The following is a 26,063-nucleotide window of genomic DNA, read 5'->3' on the forward strand; positions in this document are numbered from 1 at the left end:
GTTTCAGTACAGCTATGGAAAGTGGAAAACACAGGTTTGAAGGCCCTGAAGATGAGACCAGGTGAGGCTACACTTTGTGAGACACTGATCTGGTGATGCTCAAGCACTGGGAAGAGCACGGAGACATGACAAAGTGACATGGCCCTGGCAGACCATGAGCATGTCAGACACATCAGGCAACCCCATGAATACAGCACCTTGCACAGACCAAGCCATGTGCAGGCCATGTCTGATGGGTCAGGTTTGTCACTGAGCCTCAGCAGAGAAAGGCACAAGGCAGGACTGGGCTTGGATTAGAAGCCAAGCTGAAGTCCATCAGGCACAGACACTGATCCCAAAGTCACAGGGACCAGATAAACAGATCTCTGATGAACATCAAGTTTACTAGGAAGTTTAAGCATTCTCAGTGTTGGCTGGTATTCAGCAGAGGCATAGGACATGCATTCTTTTGTCAAAGCCTTTTGTTAAACCCTTGCATGAGCCCTGTGGGCTGTGAAGGAGACCCTTGAGTTTATTCTCTCACAGTATTTAGTCTTAGTACAGTGGAGAGCAAATGAAGAGTATTGGAGACTTGGGCAATACTCTAAAAACAACTTGATGGTTTCTTTCCAGATTTCACCTTTATTCACAGTGACAATTTGCACATCTTCAGCCCAGTTACCTCTGTGTTATCACATCAGCCAGCAAAGCTGGCAACAGCTCCTGCTGGCCACATACACAGCTATGTGAGATTTTGACCATGCAGGACTCCTCATAGGTCTCCTCTATACTTTATTTCCAAGCTGCTCAATCCAATGCCAGTCTATGTATTCAACCAGTAGACTCAGTCAATTTATTTTGGAGGGAAAATACCCAATAATATTAAGAAATTTCAGACTTTCAGAGCCAAAAGATGAATAATGAAATAGTAAGTGGAAGCTAAAAGTGAGCTTGTTTTCTCAAACAATGAAAATTGAAATTTTTCTAAAGCTGTTGTAAAGAAAAAAACCCCAACAAATAGTGCCAATAAGGATATACAGTAAGATGGTAACATAGATACTGATTTCATCCACCCAGTCATGTGGCTAGTGGTAGTATTGGACTGGAGGACCACATGATTTCCTTACAGCATGAAAAAGAATGTTACGAGAAAAGTTATGTGCTTCAGCCTTTGGCCCCAGGGTCTAGTAGTTCTTGGAAAAAGCACCATGTACTTTTTTTGTACTTTTACTCTCTGGAATAGCCACGATCCATCCTCCAGAGATTTGTAAAACAAGGTCATGCTGAGGACATCTCGTTCCTTTCTCTATACCTTACAGAATGTGGTTAGAGATGTTTCTTCCAGCACTCATGGATTATCACTTTTCCCTCATGTTCTCTACTCTAAACTGTACTAGACAGCTTAAAAACATCTGTGTCCAAGCTCCTCCTTGGACTATACTCCTTCATCATGAAATTATGTCTTCAGCATCACCTCAGTACTGTGAGAGGAACCCAGAAGTGTCAGGGATCCAAACTGAGGAAGGTCAGCAGGAGTGGCAGAAGAAAAGCACTTACACCAATAAGACACGCATCCAACCTCCCCAGCTCCAGCAATAAATAGAACTGACACATCTGGGGAAAGAAAACCGTCACAGGAATAAGAGTAATCTCACCATCAGAACAAGTAATTAGCACTTCTTATTCTTATTATTGTATGAATGCTATACATCCCAGATTTTAAGATCCCAGTCCCATGTGAAAAAACTTTTGAAAGGGTTGTATTTGTTGCATACCAGTCATTAGACAGCTACAATACAGGGCCACACCTGAGGTATCCAAGATCTTTTTTAAATTTAAGGTTTCCAGTAATGGGCAGTTTATGTTTTGTTGGGAAAGACCTGACCTACTCCATACCACAACCATGAATCAGCCTGTCTGTGAGCCAAAAGATACTACTTCTGCTTTCTCATGATTTATCACCTTGAACCCCCTGAAACCAAGAACCCCCTGAAAACAACTAAATTAATAGAGTTTAAGCCAACAGGATAAACAAAACCATGGAAACACCAAGCAACACACTTGAGGGTTTTTTTCCCCGTATTTTCCTATTTTGTTTCTTGGTGAAGATGTGGGGAAATAAATTTACGTTCCACTTACAACATCTACAATACAACCATTAGGAAGTGGAAAAAGACTAACCCTGTAAAGAAATATAAATCCTTCCCAAATGAAAAAAATCACTTGTTTGTCTTACATTGGCCCTGACACCACTTGACAATAGTTATACAAACCCACAATAAGAAATAATCCTTTTCATCCTCAGAAATATCACCAACAAATAATCCCCGTCACATAATTTCAAATCAACACTTGTCATGAGAAATTGCCTCCCTCAATGAATCAATGATTTTATATTACTATTATGATATACAATATCATTTTATATTATAAAGAGTAAAATACTATTGTATATTATTAATATAATTATAATAATGGTAACAATAATAATGATATCCCTTTTCCCAGGGATCTCCACACAGGATAGGAAGAGGGATGCCAGTACCCTGACCATATTCATGCTGTGTGTATGCTGTGCCCCTCCAGGGCATCCAGCAGTTGGTGATTTTCAGGACAAGTGGGTTATACCTGACATGTGCAGGTGAGCTACCGCATGCACACAATAGCAGCAGACTTATGGGAGTGCTGGTGGCATTGTCTTCCCTTCTACAGGAGGCAGCTCTGCAGCCTGAAATTTGGGCACATTTCTAAAGAGTGGAAACTGTAGTCAGGGTATTCTTCATGTCCTCCATGCACACAACCTCAGCGAACCTTGTATGGATTTTTCTGAAGCTATGACTCAACAGAACCATACACCGAAGGTGTAGTTCCTCACCAGTGCTCCTGAACACTGTTTCACACTGGGACCCAGAAGCCTGCCTTGTCACTGCCATGACCTGACTGGCAGTCAGTGAGGTCATGGCATCTTATCTTCCCTCCTCATCCCAGCACAGAATCCAGGAACAGAAAGCATTCTGCTCCAACAGCGCTTTCCTGGCTGACCCCTGGCACTGTGAACCTTCCCTTCAGCATCCTGTGGTTGCACAACTTGACCTTGAAATATCTGCTGGGCTTAGTCAGGAGGATAACCCTGCCCCAAGCACCTCCAGCCTGCTTTCCCACAGCATGCTGAGACATCACTTGCTTTCTACATTTCATAGCTGAAAACAAGAAGGCATAAACACCACTTTCAGAAATCCCTACTTATAATGGTAGGGATTCACATGCCTCAAGATAAGTAAGAGGTATCTCAAAATTGATCCTCTCCACTATTGCTGACATTCCTAAATATTAAAATACATTCTGTCACAACTGCTGCCTTTACTCATCGTGCCATGGCAAATGCATTCTCTTTACTTGTGGGTTTATGCACACAACCACTAAGCAAGGAGCAGTAAGCAGATATCTGCTGCTTAGTGCTCTCTGTCATAAAACTTTCCAAATTAACAGACAAAAAATGCTGTTTCTACAGAACTAATAATAATAGGTCAAAAGAAAACATCCTCCGAGCAACTAAAATTTCTAAGGAAATCTTTCTTAATCTCTGGAAGTGGAGATTACTCATAGCACTGGAAGAACTATCAAAGGTTTCACTCCCACTGTTCATCAATACTTAAAACTGACTTCCAGGTTCCAAAAATATAAATAATTTACCTAACATCTCCCTGGAAGTACATTTCCAAAAATGAGAAACTTATTTCCAGCATTTAGGGTACGGTAAATATTATGACTTCAGCACAATTTTTCATTAGTACTCATTTGCCCTTATATCAAAAAAATTGCACTATTGCTTCTAGGACCTAATAAAGCACTTACACACACAGACAGCTTTGGTGGGAATAGTCATGTGCTTAAGACAAATGTATCCCTAAGTACTATTTACAGATAAAAGCACATCTTTTCAGGCCCATTTCCCCAGCTTGTTGAAATACAACATAACACAGCCATACAGAGCAGCAATATACCAGTTGCAGATACTTTAAAATAGAAAAAGCACCCCACCTATTCCATAGGACCAGTTTTATGAAGAAAAGTATCCAGTAGCTGCCCACAGAGGAATAGGCCTGACAAAGAGGAAATATGAGAAATAAAATAAGCAGAGTAAAACTGAGACTTTCAAAAGAGTTATACAACTTGCATAACACAAGATGAAATCTCATACTGTTGGGAAAATTCACCAAGTGGTTCCCTCCATAGGTGTACAAATGGGAGAGGGACACAGCTGACTTCTGAGTAAAAAACCAAAAAACCTAATGAGGTGATAGAAAGTAGACAGGATACAAAAAGAGTGCTGGTCTGCAGCAGCTTCATTCACTGGGTATGAATGTCTTTGAGGTTTTGAATCACAGCTGTGGAAACAAGCTGCTGAATTTCCTCCCCTAACTCTCCCAGTAATTTTGTTATTTAAGTATAAATGCTCTGGAAGTCAGTATTAACAGCAAACTCCTGAGTGCCCTTTGTGAGCAGAGGATGCCAGTGGGAGAGAAACTGTGATTTATAGCTGTGTTTTCATGCAACTAAGGAGGCACAGAAATGAGCCAGGCAAACAGTGCTCAGCCTGGGCTTCTTTCTATATCAGGAGTTGATCTACCTTATCTGAATTTTATAGCAAAAGTGAGTCTACTGATCAAACATTTTTAATCTTGCTGATTATAATAGATTAAGACTCTGTGTCGCAGTGCTCTGTCTGAATCAGAAAAAAAAATGTTTTCAATGAAAGGGAAGACAAAATTTGGATTAATCTTTGTTCCTCAGACACAGTCCATTGTTTTAAGCACCTGTCATTGTTTTGATCCTAAGGGGCACTGTTCTTACACCAGCTGGCCCACTATTATCTTGGTAAGAAAGTCACTCAAGCTCTATAAAATATGATTTTAAATAGTTTTTTTTATTAAAATTAAGAAAGAAAGGAAGTATACTATAGAGGTTTTCAACATTATCCACTTCTCTACATCAATAAAGACTCAGTGTAAGCACTTATGACTGCTTTGCTATGTGCTAAAAAGTGAGTACAAGCTTGGAACTCAAGTTAGGCAGAATGCATCATACAATCTTTTCTTAACACCCACAAATTCACATTCCCTTGGACTGCCTTGACTTTTCCCATGGCCACATCTTGAAAGAGTCTTATCTTCAAAACTTAAAGAAGAAGATGTTTTTCCTTGTCCATTTCTCCTCATCCATGTATGAAAAACTTCCACATTTTGTCATTTCAGCATCACTTCTGGCTCTGTCCCACTGTCCTGTGGAAGAGGAGGAACAAGGAGAAGTAGGGTGAAGTTCAGATTTAACTACCTCATGAACTATGAATGCAGAGAAGAGAGAGAAGCATAAGGGCTCAAGAAGCTCAGCTGAACAGGTTTAGGTTGTGGCATCTCAAGAAAATGCTGCCTCTTTCTGCCCACCTCAGCATCATGCCAAAAGATTTAGCAGGTGCAGATGGAAATAATCCCTGAATTCTCAGTTTTTCATTCAAAAATCTGGGGTTTAGCTGAAACCATAAAGCTTTATTGGCTTTGACATACTTTCAAGTGCTACTGGAGGTTGTACAGAGCTCTCCACAATATCAAAAAGTCGTCCTGGGAATAAAATAGGACAATTTAAAAAAAAAAATTTTCACTAATTTCTTCCTGGTTTTATAGCCATCTATCCCAGCAGCTGTTAAGTGCCTCTAGTTGAAAGGTCAGGAAGATGATTACAAAACCTGAAAGGCTTTCTTTGGAGTCTCTGTCTCCTTTCCCTTTTGATGATGATCACATGACCCAAAGAAACACTTTTTTTCTCTCTCTGTTTTTGGTAACCCCTTATTTCCATCAGCTGAGGGAAAGCTTTGAGGACTTTTTAGACCCACTTTGTAGCCAACAGGATATAATCACAATTTTATTTCTGGGTAGAGCTATTTTAGAGCATTAATTTTCTGAACACTTCTAGAGGCGTGTAACAGACAGTTTACACACAACATCAGGACACAACAGCACAGGGCAGATCTATTCTAGCTTTCTAAGAAAGAGGCTTATTTCTCTATAATTTATCATAATCTGTTGCCTGAATGCTGGCAAGCAACAAGACAAGCTCTGACATATGGCATTCTTTTGTGTTGTAATATTTGAACATTATTGAAGGGATGAAAAGGAAGGCAAAAAGGAAACTCCTAAAGGATGGTGTGTTTGGTTCTCCTTTTGAAAACATCCTCCGGCAGCAACACAAGAAAAGGCTGCGCCTGGATCACCACCTTCAGACCCTGACTCATTCATCATTGCTGAAAAAGTCAAAAGGAGGTCAGGAGGAACGAAGAGTCAAGCTTCATCAGAGTCAGTTCCAGAAAGAATTCACATACTCTATTGCTAGTAAATACTTGAAACAGTCAAAAAGCCTAAATTGGACTATGGAAAAAATCTGTTTCTGGTCACACAACCAGAAACATGTTGTGTTTGCTGTTTTCCTGTGTATCTGGGGAAACTGTACCTGTAAGGTGGCCCAGCTAAAGCCAGTCCTGCACTGCTGTGGCACTTGGATGTTGCTGTGTTATGGGGTCAGAGAAACAGTCAGAAGGCAGACCTGACTTTATCCAGCCTCTACCAGGCTCCCTGGGATTTAGAAATGGCCTATGGCTCTAGAGGTAAAACTAAAAAAATAATTCTCTCACAAAAATTAATACTGAACGTGTCTCACTGCCCAGTCTGGACACTTGCCATCTGCAAATAATAACTGGGAAAGGAAAGTCTCTACCTGACAACCAGGCAGCAAATTGGAGATGCTTACCTAAGGAAGACATAGAACCACAGAATCACAGGATCACAGAATGGATCAGGTTGGAAGAGACCACAGTGGGGCATCTGGTCCAACCTCCCTGCTCAAGCAGGGCCATCCTAGAACACATGTCACAGGATTGTGTCCAGACCGTTCCTGAATATCTCCAGTGAGATACTCCACACTCTCTCTGGACAATCTGTTCCAGAGCATGGTCACATACACAGTATAGAAGTTCTACCTCATGTTCAGGTGAAATTTCCTGTGAATCAATTTCTGCTTGTTGCCTCTTGTCCTGTTGCTTGGCACCACCAAGAAGAGCCTGGCTCTGTTCTCTTGATATCTTCCCTTCAGATACTTATGGACATTGATGAGGTCCCCTCTCAATCTCCTCCATGGAAGTGTTTTATGGTGGACTAGTTTATGGGTCCATGACAAAAAACGCAGCATGCTAAAAGGAAAGAGACTTGAGACGGAAAAATACATGGAGCTCAGAATTAGATTTCAGAGAAAAAACAACAAAGTAAAAAAAAGCCCTGCATGCTGTGACAAATAGCAGAAACCAGACTCTATGAAAAGAGAAGGAATAATAACAATTGATTACACTGCTTGCAAGAACTTGACAATGCCATCATGATGAGAGTAACATGGAAAAAGATGATAGCAGAAACACAAGAAAAAAGTGGAAAATCTTTGTTTCTTAGTCTAAAAAAAAGTCACTGATACATGGAGAGATATAGAGAGATATAGGTATAGATATAGATGATATAGACATCTATAGATATAGATATAGATATGGATTATATAGATATAGATACAGCATAGAATAGTACCAGGTAATGACAAGAGGAAAAGCAAGCACTAAAAGAGAGTTAAATAAGATTATTTTTCCAGAAATCGCAGCCAAGCAGATGACACCATAGGGCTTGTATTCACCCGTGATCACTGTAGGAAATAAATTTATAAACTCTAACAGATAGTATATAGACCATATATATATGTATGTATATGAAGACTTTTTTTTTCAAAATGTTTTCAACTGAAGCAATAAATGTTTTAATACTTTATATTTTTTTTCATTATAGGTAATTTTTTCATGTCTAATAAATCAAACAGGAGATAGGAGGTACCCACAAAAGTACAGTGATCTTTCTGTGCAGAATACCCTTTAATGTATACTCTTTCTTTAGACTGTATCTGAGTAGTCAAAAAGTTTCCCTGGAAAATATAATCAATATTCTAGAGTAGATAGGAAAGTATCTGTAAACTATGAGAGATATATAAAAGTGTGACTGAGAGTGTCTGTGCTGCTTTCATAGGACATGTGCCACTCTGATCTCACATCATGTTAAAGAAATTAAAATCTATAGGAACAAATGTACCATGAGTAATGTTGGGCTCATTGCCCACATTCTGTGGATTGGAAACCATTGCTTGAGAGCAGCATTGCTCAGATGAGGATCTGAAGTGGCATATAAGATATGAGAGTGATGTGACTGCTCTGCGAAATAAATGCATCAAAAGAATACATATTCTGAGCAAACAAAAGTATAAAGTGGAAACTCATACATCTAATAAATTATCACTAAAATACATTTTTTGTCATCTGATTGTGAATTAAAGGCAGTATATTGTACAAGACACTTGGCAGAATTCTTTTAAGAAAGGTTAGGCTGCTTTTTATTAGAAAAAAATGTCAATTGACACATCTCTATAGTATTTGAACGCAGTGAAGTAGTGAAAAACAGGGCAGTGTGAGGAACGCTTCAGATTTAAAATAAAGTTTGTGTTGTCTTGAGATTCTTATAAAGGAATAGGAACAGTGTCATTCTGCCTGAGTGCTTGACTGAAAAGGGAACTTGAAAGGACCCTAAAACTTGTAAAGAAAACTAATTTGAATATAAAAGCTGTTGAAAGCTCACAATAAGGAGCCAAGATAGGACATGCCCTGTGCCAGAGAACTGCGCACTTAATGAGTTAGAAGGGGTTAAAATAGTTCTCAGTGTTCTGTAATTATAAAATTGTTATAAAATTGGAGGCTAAATTAACCACTACACGTGGTGATATTTGCACTTTCCATCTTCTACCTAGATTTCAAGGAAACAGCAAAGACAGAGCTACTACTTCCCCAGGTAAGAAGGCCTATGCTAACTGGGTCTTGGATGTGATCAGTAAATTATAGTACAATCAGTAAATGATAGGAAGTAATAAATTTTCATCTCAAACATTACTAGGGCAATATTAAAGCCAGTAGTCAGTCTAAGGATACATTAATTGGGATAACAAGTTTTCTCTAGGTACTTCTTTCCCCTCTTCCTATTTCCCAGATTATTAGAGGGCATTTACTCAAGCCTGTCTTTTTCCATAAGCAGCAAAGGATGGGACATGCATGTGCCATTAGCTGTAAGACTTGGAAATGAAACATTTGGAAGTGCTAATAAGCTCTCAAGCTCTCTAGCTGTGCCCCTAACCCTCGAGCCAGTGCTCTAAGAGGGGAGAAACAGATGCTTCTCTTCCTGTTCTCCCTCCAGCTCTCCCTGTGGTGATAAGAAACTTGGATATATTCCCCACTGAGAGCTGCAAGGTCATCCAAGAGATGAGTGTGGGTGTGAACTGTGCTCTGTTCTCCTCTGCTCGGTGTCCAGCAATGACGTGTGCTGTTTGTGCTCTAACTGGAAGGATGCTACAGAGAAGCTGCATCTAGATCTAGGTCTGATTTCAGCCTAAGGAAGCTGCAGAGAGCACACTTTAATTACAGGTCTGACATGGTTCAGTGGACAGCAGGAATATTCTTCAACATAATGGTTGTGAGTATACATGACGGAGAAAGAAACTAAACCAAACAAACCAAACCATAAAAAAAAAAACCTTGAAGTGCAGACTGGATAGACCTTTCACTACCAAATATTTTATAATCTGCCTTCATTTAATAAATTCTGCAATGTAAAAAGGAAAAGTCAATTAAAAGCAAAGTCAAGTCTCCTCAAAAACAACCAAAATTCACCTATGGCTATATCTTCATCTATTTTCACCAAATTTCAGGGCAACTAATGAAAAATGACTACTCATGATAGAAGGTCTGAGCAATGAATGTATCTCATAGTCTGGCAGGTCCTCAGCTATCTGAAGACATGATGTACCTAGTTAAAGCAATGTACTGTTCATTGGAAACAGTGAACACACTTCAAAAATTGAAACCAGCTGTCATAACCAAGAAGCAAGATAGACCCTGTACTGCTCTGAATGTAAATACCTATGAGCTCACACTGTGTTCACATCAGAACTTTCAATGACAGCTGCATTTGCAGTATGAATGTCCATAATGCATCCATAATCATAGACAGAGTCAAAAACAAGGAAGGATTATGTTTTAGCTAGCCTTATTAAAGCATGAAAAGAACTTTGATCCCTTCTAAACAACTTTTTTTACATAGGAGTAGGATTAAATACCAACACCTTCCTTTTTTCCTTCCTACACTGTAATTCATCCAGAGTGAAACAGAACTGAGCACCAAACCTCAAAGGACATGGAAATTATTTCCTTTAGAATACAATGTATCCCAGAGATTCAAAACATTGCTCTTTGAACTTTCAAAAAAGATTTCTTAAGCCAGTTCTTGGAAACTGATAAACCAGAGAACCCCAGAGCCTACATCTGCGGTCTGCACAAATTAGGAATTACTCAATCACTGAAACTGAGATCATCAGAGCAGCAGAAGTGAAAGAGGGCCTGTCTTGTCCATTCTCCCTCTCTTCTTCCCCTAAATCAAACCTATATTGAACACAAGGACATACATATAAAGCCAAACATACTTCTACATAATAACCCTCCAAGGAAAAATTATGAGTTTCCAATGAAATACATTTTTACTTGTTTCTTTTTTTTGGTCTATGAGCATGATTATTTTGTCATTTTTGGTATGGCTTACTCATAATCCTGTATTTGCCTAATAGTATGCAAGTTTGATAAACAGCATGCTAAAACACGGCCAGATGTTTTCAGAGGCAGCCCATTTTTGAATAATTCCAGGGGATAAAGGTGGCGGAACTGCGCTTCTTCCTGTGGTCGGCGAAAAGAGATGGTAGTAGTTTGGACAAGAGCCAAAATCTAAAAGAGGGAGGGACATTCCAGGAAACAGCAGGGAAAGATGATAAAGATGAGAGCCCTCTATTATCAATTAATTTTGAAATACCTAAAAAAAATGTGGGACTAGAGAAAATGGAGGAGGTCTTTCCCTGGCATTTTCATGGCTGATCAGGTGATCTGTACCAGGGGAACTCACACAATCAGTTTCAACTTATCAGCTCTTCCAGAAACCCGTTGATGTACACACAATCATGTGGCACAGATCACAGTTGGGTGTGTGGCCAAACTTAGAGAGCTCCCCTTCCTGCTGTTGGTGAGGCCAATCCACACATTATTTCACATTAGGCTTATCAAGTTATTATACTGGCTATTTCAGCTTTTCTCTTCAGCTACTTTCCTTTTTCTCCAAGATTTTCAGTACTTACAATAACTCCTGCATTTCTGTTTTGCTACACTAACTAATGTTCCATGGCTTCATGCCACTGTCCACTGCTTTCAGCTCTACAGAATTTAGGCAAAGCTGTCTATAGAAGGCAGCCAGGAGAATAAATCATAAACCACATTACATTTCATATAGTGGAGTTAAATTATTTCACTGCTACCAGAAGTATTAGTATTATTATTTTAAACAAGAAAAGAAGCAAGGATGTACAAGTAAAGCCATTTAGTTTCTCTTAAAATTTTTGATATTTACATAAAATTCATAATTGGCAACTCACTCATTCACACCTTAAATTCAATTGTCTACAAATCATTTCCTTTTTAAATGCCTTTGGCCGCTGCATCCTTGAGACCCATTCAAGCCATTTTTATGACTTCTTGGTTTTTATATTGAGTTTGTCACGGCACACTAAAAAATGGGGGTTTTGTGTGAGACATAGAAAGGATGTTCCCTTCTCTGTCTAAATCAACAGACTGCAGGAGTCCTATATTCAGCTTGTAGCACAAACCCATCCCTTTCCTAACAACTCCTTCTTCTATCCACCTGGTATGGCAGCTTGCTGAATAGCTGAGGTGCAGTAGTGGCATTCAGCAGTGAAGAAGATACTATTAAGGGTAAGAATTTGGGAGGATAATGTGATGGGAATTAATTTGGGAGGATATTGTGGCAGGAATTCATGCTCACTGGAAGAGATGAAAATGTACAGAAAGAAAATTGCCGAGTTAGGTCTCCTGAGGCATGGAAAGAGAGGGCTGTTGGAGAATAGAAAAGAAATATCCCACTACATACAGGGACCTGTCTGTATTTTCATAGTATTGGAGCAAGTATTAATATTCCTATATAGGTATACTGAGAGAAGAAATAATAGATTATATATTTCATGAAGACAAAATTTAAGTATTACAGCGATTTGAAATAATGTGGTTTCAATTATGGTTTCATATGAATTCATAATGGTTTCCATTAGTAGAGCATGAGGAAGAAATGCACCATATTGCCAATCTACCCTTCAAACCCTATCAGCAGAAAACCCACCCAGCCTTTAGCTTAAACTCAGTGAACTAAATTCACACTCATTCAACTGCTAGGGAAACCTACTAATTTTTGATAGTATTGGTGTGCCTTTTTTTCCCTCAGTTCTCAGTGTTCCAGCATAATCGTATCCTTCAGTCAGTTGAACTTGTGCAGACAGAAAACATGTAAAATTTATTCAAAGGCACTGGAAGTAGAAAAGCCTCTGGTTCACTTTTAAGTTCAACATAAATCCTTCACATTGTTTTTGGGTTTTAATGTGGTGAACATCATGCATTAAATACATAGTTATTAAATACACATTAAATAAATAAGTGCCATGGATGAAGGTAACTTGCTGACTTTCTTCAGGCACAGACATTTGCTCACACTTGCAACAAGAATAACTTGAAAACTTTTGCCAACATCCTCAAATGCATTCCTGGTTCTCCCCAACAGCATATAGTAGACCCCATCCCCAGCGGGTCTAAATAAAGTGAGTTTCACTGAAGTAAATTAATTCTATAATAAATTAATGAGAGAAGTTCAAAATAGCACATAGAATTTTGGAAGCACTTTCCCAGTTTTCCATACTATTTAATCTGCTAGGAGCTGTATCTGTCAATATAACCCGTTACTTCCATTTATTGTGTTACACTTGCGAGCCCTTTTGTGACCTTACCTCAGGGACATTTTCACTTTCAGATATACCCTGCTGCAAACTATATTAGTCTTAATATAACATTTTTACAAACTCCTGAAAAACTTATTAATGGATCTTCTTCCATTCTGAAAAGTCCGTCAGACAAGACTACTCATGTCCAGAATCTTGTAAATGAAGAAACTTTCTGTTGAGTTCAGGAAACCTGAGTAGGCTCCTTTGTGTGTACCAGCCTCTTTGCCAACCAACAAGCCTGTGCAGATGACTGCTACCAGACAGAAGCAGAGTCATTTGAAGGGATTTCTGAGGAATTTGGAGAATGCACTCTTCCTCAAAGAATGAGAGAAATATTTTGCATGAAAAAAAAAAAACCAGAGAAAAGCCACTCCTCTGATGAAAAATAGAAATCATTGTCTTGCTCAGCTGTTCTTGTGAGTTTTCCTGGTTAACACACTTTTCTTGTGACACTTCTTATGAGGTTTTGGTTAACACACACACCACCACCATGGAGCCCAAGAGGACGGAGCAGTTAACATGGAATACCTGAGCACATGAGCAATGCCCAATAGTTACTGAAAAGGAGTGTCAGCTTCCCAGCTACTTTCAAAAACTCTGGCTGGTTCAAAGCCTGCTACAGATTTGTCAACATTAAAGATTTTAAAAAAAAACCCTTTCTCTTAGCCTAAAAACTCAGTGAAAATGAAAAAAAATCAAAGATATTCCCAAATCAAGAGACCATGCATTATTTAAAGGAACTTGTTGCTACTCCCTGTATTTTTTTTCCTTCTTCCTGCAGCTGTAACAGAAATCCATAATGCATGCTTTTGTAGACTGTGTGCCATTTCTCATGTAAGGCTAGTGCTTCTAACTGCATGGCTGTAGAATGAGAATCTGGACCTTCATGTGAAACTGATCTCTTTCTGAGAGATAAGTTTTGAAAGAAGCCTCATGCAAACAAGTCTTCCATTAACATAAGAAGAAAAGCCACGAGTAGTGAAACAGAAAAGAAATACATTTTACAGAGGTGCCTTTCACATGACATACCATTACACAGTGTGAGTCATTGCTGTGTGATGCATTCAAGCATTGGCCAGCAATAAAAGTAGAATTAGACATTCATACAGATAATAAGAACATCCAAAGCTCTTTTTGAAAAGGTTAAAGATATATATTATTCTTACCTTAGCTCACAAACTAATGAAACAGCCAGGAGGAGGAAGAACTTTCTGAAAGGCAGGTTAGCTATCTGTCTGACCTTGCATATATCTTTCTCAGATGTTGGCTCTGCTAGGACTGGATAGTGAACTGAATGAGTGACTCTTTCCAGCTCAGAGATAAATACAGAGTTCCTGCTGTTATCTCTGGTGTTCTCAGGTACTTTCCAGAGGCCCCTTGCACATGCATTACATACCGTTACTCATTGCACCACACCCGTCCCCGTGGCTCCTGAAGACCTCGTGCTTCCAAGGGTTTCTCTTGCTGTCAGCTGACCCTGGAGACTCCAGTGTGGGGTCCACAGCACAGAGTTGCACCAGCTGCTAGGAGTTCAGTCTGCAAGAGCTCAGCCCATTTCTCCTCTAAGATCTCAGAGGGGAGCACTCAGCAGAGCAGTGTCTGCAGCCCTGCTGAGACAGAACTGAACTGTGCAGCCACCCAGAAGAGCTTCTCGAGATCCGATGGACACCAAAGCACACTGCAGAGCAGCAGTATGCCAGTACAATCTTTTGCAAAAGTCCATGTCCATCTTGAGGAAATGGACCCAAACCCAAGCCCATTTGTAAACCACACGTGCAAATGATCCATCTCTTTACCCTAGACTGAACCCAAGACCTAGCTGTAAGCACCTCTAATAGTGGAAATTTTTCAGATTGGGATCTGAATCAAAGATTATGGGCACAATTTATGTTTAATATTTGGTCATGTTTTGCTCACTGTAACACAGTGTGAAGGCCAATGCTCTTCTCTCTAATTGCTTGGCGTCACACTGTTGGATGGATGGAAAACAATGTTCCCATATTGTCAAGATCTCTGGTTTCCAAAATATATATTTTCTTTTCTTTTTTAAGTATCAGAACAGCTGAGCTATAGGTAAGAGAATGCTTTCATTAAACAAAAAATCAAAATGTCAAATTCTTATATCCTAGTGGAATAAGAGGCTGGAAGCCTGAAAGATGCAGTCACTTGTAACTTAAGTTACTAACACTCCAGAGAGTCTGACAGTTTTCCAGCAAGTGAAGCACTAGGTCTCTCTGTACTTGAATAGGCCGTATCCCCCAAAGGAGCTCAAGCTACAAATGCCAGCATGATTTTCCCAGAAACAAACTGTGCTTCATAGCAGCAATCATTCCAGACTGCAGGAGGGACAACACCAGAAGGCCAAAGGAAAATCAGCATAAGGACCAAGTGATTTATAGCATTCATCGAAGGCAGTGTTATTACAAAATGAGGAAAATGTCTCCTCTTTCAGCACTTTAGTCACTTGGGGCAATGTAGATGCCAAAGGCTCACACCTTTGTATGCAGACCTATAATTACAAGACATAAACAGATGAAAGAGACCAATCACTCAGCTGTGCTATATGAGAACAGTTACAACATCAAGCAAAATCTCTCACTAGTCAGTTTGAAGGACCAGGTTAGGGAACAGAGTAAAATCATTCTCAATTTATACAGAGCCCTTCTGAAGCTCTTCACCCTGCTGTGGTGCTCAGCAACACAAATTTCTCTCTCCCACTGGCACAAACAAGTAGCAGTGCAATAGTATCAATAGGAGCAATGAGATTAGTAGAAATCAATTTGATTTCTACTTCACCATTTGCTTTTTCTCTGTTGAGCCTCTCCTGATAGTTGGAGAATCATTATCTATAAAACTGTTAGTTTTCTGGGGTTTGATTTATTTAGTCTTTTTAACTTGCTTTCACTGCCAATTGCTGCCTTATGAAATAGCTCCTAGAAACATGCCCTCTAACCAAGAAACTGAGCTGGTTCCTCACTGGTTCCCTCTTGCCTTACCTGAATGGAAATGTACCAAGTTAATTATTTGGTGCTGAATGGACTCAAAGTAGATCTCTTTGCCTACCTGAGACTTAGGTGAACAAGAAAGCAATTTACTGCTAATGGTCAAAATGGGAGATAAATAAATTGAGGAAGGGGATGGAGGACAAATAAAAAGTCACCAGTCCAGGATTTGCAAAGCTACAGACTCACATTTGAAAAAATGGACAGATCATAAGAAAAAGGAAGATTATTGCTATATTAATTCATCTTCTTCACAAGGGAAAAAAAAACCACCAGAAGACCAAACAACAACAACAAAATGACCAAACAAAAAAATGCCACCACCACCACTCGCCCAGACTCCACTATATTGTCTAATAGTGTCTGAGTTTCAGCCACTCAGACTCCTGGCTGAAACTAAAAACACAGATGAGGAGTATCAGATCTCACCCTTGAAAATGCCACTTTGTGTTTCCAGATCTTTTCTGCACTTGATGCTTAAAACATACAAAGCAGGGATTGCCATATCAGAGCAGACTTCTGATCCATTTATCCAGTAAAAACTTGTGGGATAACCTATCTGAAGAAGGAATGTCTTGCTTACTCCAGACAGTCGCTGAACTATATTCTGAAGTCCAGGTACTTATCCAAAACTAATTCAATGTTCCCACAATATAAACATGTCTAATCTCTTGCTGCCTGCCAAATTTTGTTCCAACAGCTCATACCACAATCACCTAAAGAACCTCACCATAAATTTGGATGTTTCAGATCCTGATGAGTTGTCCAGACTCATCTTCTGATGAAAATGCCTATGAATAGTTATATAACATGATTTAGAATGCTAACATAGAACAGCATTTTCAAATTGGTAAAGAGTCAATAGATAAAGAATTAATTCTCGATAAAATTAATGTCTCTTAATGAAATGGAGTGTCAATGGCATGCAGGAAGAACAAGTCACGATCTGCACTTTGTTTCCAACAGAAAATGTGTTACTACAGTTACAAATATGTTTTAGAGATCTGGTGCCACTGGTGGAAAATTAGTTTATAAGAACCAGGGAGCTACTCAGCCTGGATTTCAAACCTCAGTTCTGGTAATATTATTATATTAGTGTATATTAACTACTATATGTCCATATAAGAGAGAATAGAGCCAACCTCCTCTGACTCATTAGCTCAACTCCTGTCCAAACAAATTAGGAGGGAAAGTTAGCTATTCATTATATGGAATGGAATGGGATGGAATGGAATGGAATGGAATGGAATGGAATGGAATGGAATGGAATGGAATATTTCAGTTGGGAGGGACCTACAGCAATCAACCTCTCAAACTGCCTTACCACAAGTCAGAATTAGGGGCATTCCCCAAATTCCTCTCAAACACTGACAGGCTTGGGGTATTGACCACCTCTTTAGGAAGCCTACTAACTGCTCCCCTCGTTTCTTAGGAAGCTTTCTCTGACATTGGGATTTAAATGATGGGAAAGAAATAGGACACCTCTGAAACTTATGTTGTTTTGCAAAAGAAATAATGTTCCAGGCTTTCCTAGAGACCTTTCCTACCTATAACAGATGTTTTAAAGGGCAAAAGACATGAAAGGAAGTCTCTGAGGTGCAGATACAATGTCAAAGTGCTGCCAAATATCTGTGGAGTCAAGATTCTTTGAGAAACACAGCATCAACAAGTGCATGACTGCCTAATTTAGTCCAGCTGATCTGATTTGTGTTTACTTGTAAAAACACAATTTTGTTTTGGGGGTTTTTAGAGACATTTTTTCATTTTTCCTTCCCCTAAAATATAGAGTATTTAATGATGTCCATCCCTTTCAGTTTGCATCTCAGGAGCATTTTCTCAGAAGAGGTTATTTGGTGCCAAGAAAACAAAATATCTAGTTAGTGCTTCTGCTTGTAGACAAAGCAAAAAGATCAGCAGCCTGTCAAACTCTGCATCCTTCCTCTCTTCTGGCAGAGCAGCAGCACACAGAACAGAGCAGCTCTTGGGTGAAGGGGCACCCATCCTCCCTGGAGCTGCCAGTCCTGAATCTGCTCAGGCATTCCAGTTTTCTCCACCCATTTTGTATTTTCAATCTCTCCTTAGCAATTTGTCTAAATGAAATACAGAACCCTGTAACTTAAGCCCTCCGCACACAATGTACAGATTTTCTCAGAAACTACTCACAAAACTCGAAGATCTGTGGAACAGAGGTGAAAAATACCACCATCCACTTAAAAATAAGGATATAATGGCTACACTTTCCTGTAAGGAAAGCTTAAAATGACATTACTTCATTTATCCAAAGACTGGCAGCCCATACCTCTCAGAGGTTTTGGCTGTCATCCTTGATAGCCAAAGTGAGCAGGCTTACTGGGAAAAGTCTCCCAGTCATGACAGACAAGTAAATAAATTAACTAATAAAAAAAGAAAAATCTTTTATCAAGCTGTTAAAAAAAGATCCTTTAACTGCCTTTCCCCAAAGCTCCCTTCAGGGCTGTATATTAGAAAAAGATTAATGGTGTGCTATTTAGCACCACCTTGTGCTGACTTGTCCTTTTCAAAGGAATGCAGTCAAGGGAGAGAAACACATTCAGTCTTGACAACCCAATGCATAAGGGTAAAACACTTGGGTGATTGGGTTGGGTTTGTTAGTTTGAGATTTTTTATCACAACAGCAATTTCAGAATGTAAATAGCAAGAGCAATTGCCATATTATACCATTTAAAAATTAAATCAACAAAACAAAGCCTCCAAACCTGTACAGGGAAGAGAGACTTGATCATAAATAAGAACAATATCTTACAGCTTTTACTTAATTGTTACATAGTAACAAAGCAGGCAGATTATTATATTTACTATACTACAGACAGTCTTGCAAACCTGCCTCTAGAATAAATCTTTACCCCATGTAATTAGTGAAACTAGATATAATGTAAAAAATGTAAGTTTACTTAAACCAACTACTTTTGGGAAAATTTGAGAGCGAGAAATCTGATTTTGAAGTTTGCGTGCCACAAATTTAATACATCAGGGCTGATCTCCCTGTGTCCATGGATGGGTTATGGAGCTCTGGTCCCTCTACCTCAGTCTTTCAGTGTTGACAGTGATGCTTACAGCCCTGCTCACAGACAGACCTGTGCATCTGTGTATCCTCAGAGCACCATGTTGGGGTAGGAAAGTGCTACTATTCCTACCTCTTGTGCAGGGGGTCCTTTGCTTTATCCCCTGCCCAAAGTTGTGTAGCACAAGATTTTCGGACCCAGAACAGGGGTTAGATTTAATTTCTGTGACCCCTTCTGCATATGCTACCAGTACCAGACCCTGTTATTGATGTTGTGTATAGACACTCCCAGCTTAAGGTAAAGGGCCCAGTCAGAAGCCTGACAAAAGTCTAGTAGCATTTTCCAATTGCTTTTTGTGGTTCTTGGATTAGATGCTATGATAATAGGTGAGGTTCCATAAGGAAAAATTCAGTCTGCCAAAAACCCTTGCCTCCTTGACCAAAAAAACCCACAAAACCTGAAAAAAACCAGAAACAAAGTATTTCAGTGATTTCCAAGAATCAATTAATACTTCAGAGCTTGGATTTTCTAATATATTTAATGTACAACCTTTCCAAAGTCTGTGAATAGTTGTGAAACACAGCAAAAAAGCAGCCCTTTCCCTCATTTTGCTGCAGAAAGTCTGCACAAGGCAGGCCACACCTCTGCAGGGAGCTCCCACCCTGCATCAGCCCTGACACTGAACTCCCAGCTTCCAGTCCCAGCTGGGAAGGTCAAAAGACTGCTTTCCTGGAGAAGCTGTCCATAACAAGTGTGTAAATAACATGTAGGTTAAACAAATGCTAATTATGGGCTGACAGCTGAGGCCCTTGGCAGCTTCTTTGCTTGCTGCCTGGATGAGGTGGTCAGGGATTTTGCATCACAGTCTGCCTCAGAGGGAAAATTCACTCTTGGAACTGACAAAAGTTTATGGAAGAAGGGAAAGTATAATTAAAAATTCCCCTGAGAGAAGCTACATTAGGCCAGGCTGGATGGAGCAGGGACACCTTCCAGAGGCCAGATTGCTCAAAGCCCCATCCAAGCTGGTCTTGAACTCTTCCAAGGATGGGGCATCACCACTTCTTTGGGCCATCATTCCCATAGCAGATGACTTCTTTTTAATATCTAATCAAAGCATACCCTCATTCAGTTTAAACCATTACCCCTTGCTCTATCATTACATGTGAAACATATACATATGAAGCTGAAAAAATATTTGTGGATGCTTTTTAAATGGAAAAATGAATACTTGGCTTCATTATATTGAACAGCCCACAGTGGATTGGAAGGATGAAGAGTGTCACTGTCAATTCATTCACAAATTGAACTGTAATCACAAGTCACTGATAAAGATAGTACAACAGATCTATCAGTCATTATCACACTTTTGATGTCTTCAAATAGCTGACATTATCTAGAGGGTTTGAACATGATAAATTTCAAAGGGAAACAGTGCTTCTGCAAGTGATCTTGCTGTCAATAAACCTAATTAAGTTTAGCTACTACAGCAACGGAAGTGGTTTTGTGATCAAAAATTATTAAATATTTCCTTTGGTACCACGACCAATTAAATCCGGTCTTGCAAAATCTACCATGATTTGAAAAGAGCCTATACAAAATGACAGCCAAATAAAATAAAAGGAAACAGAAAAAAAGAAAGATAGATTACCCTAATATTTCTGCACTAGGTATCAGGCTGTAAAATGGGTTCAATGTGCCATTGCAAAGAGAGAAGTGAAGCTGAAATATTAGGAGTTTCTCAGTTCAAATGAAAGAGGGAAAATTGGGCAAATTTATTCATTCTGGCCTGCATGTATCCCGCTAAAGACAACTATTTGGAAAGAGTTTCTATTAAGGCCTATATTAATCTTACATGTAATTCACAATGCACATCTTCATTGCCCATCTTGTGCATCCAGCTTCCTTACATTCAGTAGTTGCCTGAGGGATATAAGTAGACCTCCTAAAATTAGCCCCGAGTTATGCTGGAACATCAGGGAGAGAAGCAACCATGTCTGAAAACCTCTGAAGGGAGATCCTGTTCCTTTGTTCTATAGTCAGAGAAACTGAAACCTAGATCCATTTTGGATCAGCTACCCCTCAGCTTTCCCCTGAGGGGCTAGGGACTTTGGTCCACATCTTCCACAAAGGTGCAAGAGCACTTTCAATGAAGAGGCCTCCTTGAGTCAGAAGTGGTTCAAATCCACATTTTCCACAAGACAGCAATCCTGGGATTCAGGATAGCAGGTCAGTCAGGAGAGATGATTTATGTGCTGTGGGATCAGGCATGCAAGAGTCATCAGACCAGAAGGAGAGCAGCTACGGGGAATTGTGATTAGAGGCTACCTTCAAGGACAGTCAGCTGGGACATAGTAAATATGGAAAACCTTCCTGAACTCTGGATCAAGTTTCCCCCTTTTTCTTTAGGTTGGTGAACAAATCTCATGGTAACATTGTTTGCTTGGAAGCCATCAACTATTTTGTTGATACAGAGTTATAAATCTCTTCCTATCAACAAGAGATGTTGTGTTTGAATGTTTGATTGAAGATGCATGCACTTTCAGAGAAGAGATTCACAGCAGATTTAACTTAAAGTGGTTTTCTCACAGCACACCCAGACCTATTTACCAGTGCTGCTCACTGAAGAGTTACCAAGGATGTCACTGAGTACAATACTTCATGACAAAGATAAGATTTCTAATATTTAAGGACATGACAATCTTCCAGTATTCCAGTAAACTCTGGAACTTTTCCCCTGGTTTCCTGAAGAATAGTTATGTCTATCAATACATTCTTCTGCAGTCCTGTGATTTATATTTGTATAACTGAATGAAGAGCCTGATACTGTCTGCAGGAGTCCTGGGATCTAAAAAAGATTTTTTGAATTGAAAAAAAAGTTTTCTCTTTTTCAGCCCAACTTCTGTTCACAAAGAGGTTGAATTACATCATCTGAAACTTGAACATAAACAGGAATTGGTGGGTTGGGAAGTGTGAGGAGGAATGAGAAGGAATACATTATTTTTATTTTGAAAAATGTCTTTCTGAATAGAAATGTTCTTGAATATGTATGAATATGTTATTTTGCTAAGTGTACAAATAATTTTTTTCCTACAATATTTTAGAGCTATAGTTTTCTTAACAAATTCAGCAATTAAATATGACAAATAACAAGAGTTCACTTCATGTCCACAAATCCAGTTCAAAGCTACCTACCTCTAGCAGTGGTAAGACTGCCAGATTACCAGCAGAGCTGTGAAAACTACCATACTTGAGAATTTTCCATTATTAATTTGTCCTGAAGCAGCTGGATGAGGGATCCAGCATCCCTCCTGCTCAACCTGGGAACTTTTCAAGCTCCCTGTAGCCAAAAATCTAGTACTTTTTGTTAGATCATGTCTAGACATAGTCTAGACCATATCCAGTCCCCTCAGATAGGTACACATCCCAGTTTTCTCAGGCCCAGATGTCCATATCCCAGCTTCTCATCATAGTGGGTGTGTTCCCTGCCTACACACCTCATCCTCCCACATGACCTGTTTTTTCTTCCAGAGGAAATCCACACGCCTACCCTGGACAGGCTCCATGCAGCCTCCACCAGCTGCTGAAGATGCAGGACTGAGAGGGCAGGACTTTGAGGACAGATGATGTGGCCAGGATCCAGGTTGAAAAAATCCTATTTCTGAGATGCAGGGAAAAACCCAGACAAGCTGATTCAGTTGTCTGGACACTGTACCTGAAGTCATTTTGCAATTTCTTACAGCATTGAAGACACAGAGCTGGCAGGTGTCACAATAAGCTGTGGATGACCCATGTGCCTAAAGAAAAGCAGCTGGAGCCCAGAGAGCCTACATTAAGGCCTCCAACACATTTCCAGAAACCTCAACTAAGTCCCTCAGAGTTATATAACTGAAGGAAGAGAAACACCATCTTAGTTTTTTTTAAAGGCTAGATAAAGTATTTGCAAAACAGACAGCAAGTGCAGAAGTAGTTTATCACCTCTAGCCTGATTTTCTCCCAAAACCTTTTCTTGGTTCCACCAACAACCATACCTCAAACTCATCAGTAATAATTTTTCCTGCACTTTAACACAACTAATGTGCATGTAATGTGTAATACACACACTTCTTTTTGCTTTCATTTAGTAAGTCCATAAATACCTACTAATATCTCTGTAAAAAAGCAAAGTTAAGGCCCACCAGTTCTTTATATTCAGCTCCACATGCAAAAAGAGCAAAGCATCCAGTATCACATTTACTCATGCCCAAACTGACTGAGCATCATTGACCAGCTTAAACATGGTGAGACATAAATAAAGCACGGTATCTACAATGAGTAAAATTCCAATTTTGCAGCAACACAGACTTATCATTTTTCAGAGTTGTCTGCATTGATGGAGCTAACTTCAAAAATTAACCTCGCGGTCATTCTGCTACTCTTCTGACACAAAGAGATTAAAAATTGCCTTAGCTGTCAATTACCTGTGCTAGATCACTTCATTCAAATGTTACTAATTAGGCCATTCTGGTATCTGACACACACATCTGTGTGCTGTGAGGTTACAGACAGTTTCTCCTGCCTGATCCAGGAGAATCTGATCTTCTTTTATACTCTCAGAGCATGAGGTCTTCAGTCAGTCCTTGCTGCTGATTATTTATGCCGTGGGAGTATGTAATGCCTTATCAAAATATCTATACATTTTAACCAAAATGTTAAAAGTCTGAACCCCCACCTGAGGTTAAACTGCAGATATTTAGAGCAAGGTGTTGTTTATTTTAATTATTTTGTCTCAGATCTTTTCAACATAAAGCAGGATTTCAAAAGCTTATATAATACATCATTTCTTTTTCCTGATTAATGACAATTTTAATTAGAAGTTCTTTCTACCTAAAATACATACAGAGAAGTAGACAGCAAAATTCCCCAGGCAAAACCTATATTTCAAAAGTGTATCTCATTGACACTCAACAATAAAAATTTTATTGACTACTTAAAGATGTGAAAATGAAAGCCAAGGAGTAAGTAGTATGAATGGAATTTGATCTAAGTATCAATATAGAGCATAGGGTTAACCCCAAATCCAATACCTCATAGCAAGAATGCTTACTATTGGACTCAAATCAAAATGGGTTCACCAGCATCAGCAGATTCCTAATTAAGCATTTGAAGACACAAATCCTTAACATTATTTCATTAACCCACCCAGTGGTGAAGAGATGTGATGTGAATGTCCACATCTCATATTCCCATATAGGAAATGGGTTCACATTTGCTTCCCCAAACCAAGTCTGACACTATGGCTACGAGCTTAGGTTGAACCTAGAGACAAGTAAACATTTTCCAGGTACTCCTAAGACTTATTCCACCTTTCTAACATAGAAGGAGCAGGAGACACATTATGGTGGCACACAGGTATTAGGAGACTGAGTTGCCAACACAGCAATATGAGAGCTGGAGAAAACTCAAACTGGGACAAAAGACATATTACACATGTCTTTGTGTCAGATATGAGTGGTGGACTCATATCTGAATTTAGATTCATAAGAAAGTGACAAAAGACACCATCAAGGATCACGGGACTTCATTTGAAAGATGGAAATGGAGAAAGGGGAGAAACACTGCCACAGGATTCCTCATCAGGAAGTCTTCCCATCACAAACTATCCATGAGGTGGTAAAATGAGCTCCAGCTGGGAATTTACCGTGACTCCTCTGGGATAGTTATTTTAAAATAGAATCACATGGTTCGTGCATATAGGGCCAAGCACACTGAGTGCACACTGAATGTATAGAAGTATTTTTTTTTCCTACCACAAATGCAAACAACTGTGCATGGCTGCATTAATTCAGGTTCATGTCACATGGCTAGAAATTATGAGGGTTGGTAGAATTTGAGAATTCTGCAGCTAATTCAGGAGATTCTAAAGGCTCCAGTTCTCCCTCCAAAAGATGTCAGGTGTTTTGTGCTAGGAGTCAAATCTAAGGAAAATTTATCCTCAGAAGACGATGAAATTATGTGGTTTGCTGCTTTTCTTTTCATATACCAGCAGTGGACTATTTACTTATATCTTTAGTATAGGGTCATTTGACATCACATCAAGTCATCTTCCTTGACTGTCTGGCCAGCTAATATTAAAACCCCTATTTCTACAAAGAGGACTGGAAGAGTAAAATGGAGGGTTGCTGTATAAGTTTCCCAATACAAAATCTTGAGATCTATACTCATAAAAAACATAGTAAAAATGTAACAACATCTTAGGGGTTACTATATATAAAAATTAAATGGCATAAGTTAATACCCTATTTGAATTTCCAGTCTACAGTGGACTTCCAAATTTCTCTGCATATTCTTGCATGGAAGGAAAGGAAAAAATTATTTTGTTTCACTGATTGAACATAGTGGAATTTGACTAGTTTGGGCATAAACTGGGACATTTGTCCTATTTTATATTTATTCTCCTCCGTGATTATTACAGTACAATCTGAGCTACTTTAATTTGGGAAGAAAAGGGGACAGAAGACTATGAAATGCTGTGGATTTTCCCCACCAGTTTTCCAGGAGCAGGAGAGCAAAAGAGACAGAAATAGGACAGCTTTGTTCTGCTGTTGTTCAGGGTTTATTAGATTTGAGTTTTCTGAAGGAGTTATTTCCATACTGTATTAAAATACAGAGTCACATATATTTTTTCTTAGAAAAAGCCAGATTGAAAGAAAAAAAAAAATATGCTGACACTTGTAATGATCCTTAGTTTCCCAGTGACTTCTTTCGAAATCCTCCAACATTGCCAGGAAAAACTTCATGAGTATTGCATTGTGCAGAGATGAAAACCATCAACCAGGAGATTCAGGATGGCTTTTAGATACCCTTGGCCTGAGACACTAAATATTTCGATGAGCTTTTGAAACTAATGAAAAGTACTATAGGAACCCATAGTTTGTTTGAAGAACAAGTTTGATGTTAGCACCTGTAAAACTGAGAAGATATGAAATAGCAAACTGCACTATTTCTAGCATCCTGAGAGTTAAAGGATCCATGTCCAGCTAAGTTATATTATCATAGT

At 39.2% G+C, this 26,063-nt stretch overlaps 1 long non-coding RNA gene across 1 annotated transcript in view; it reads right to left on the bottom strand.

The window, feature by feature from the left end:
• Nucleotides 1–5,007: 5,007 nt before the first annotated feature.
• The window catches only part of LOC143693471 (uncharacterized), a 39,345-nt gene continuing 18,289 nt past the window's right edge, over nt 5,008–26,063 (bottom strand). Inside the window, exon 3 of the long non-coding RNA XR_013181171.1 lies at nt 5,008–5,261. This is a non-coding gene — a long non-coding RNA (uncharacterized LOC143693471). The remainder of the gene's footprint in view (nt 5,262–26,063) is intronic.

This window comes from Agelaius phoeniceus, chromosome 2, assembly GCF_051311805.1.
Source record: "Agelaius phoeniceus isolate bAgePho1 chromosome 2, bAgePho1.hap1, whole genome shotgun sequence".
Lineage (NCBI taxonomy): Eukaryota > Metazoa > Chordata > Aves > Passeriformes > Icteridae > Agelaius > Agelaius phoeniceus.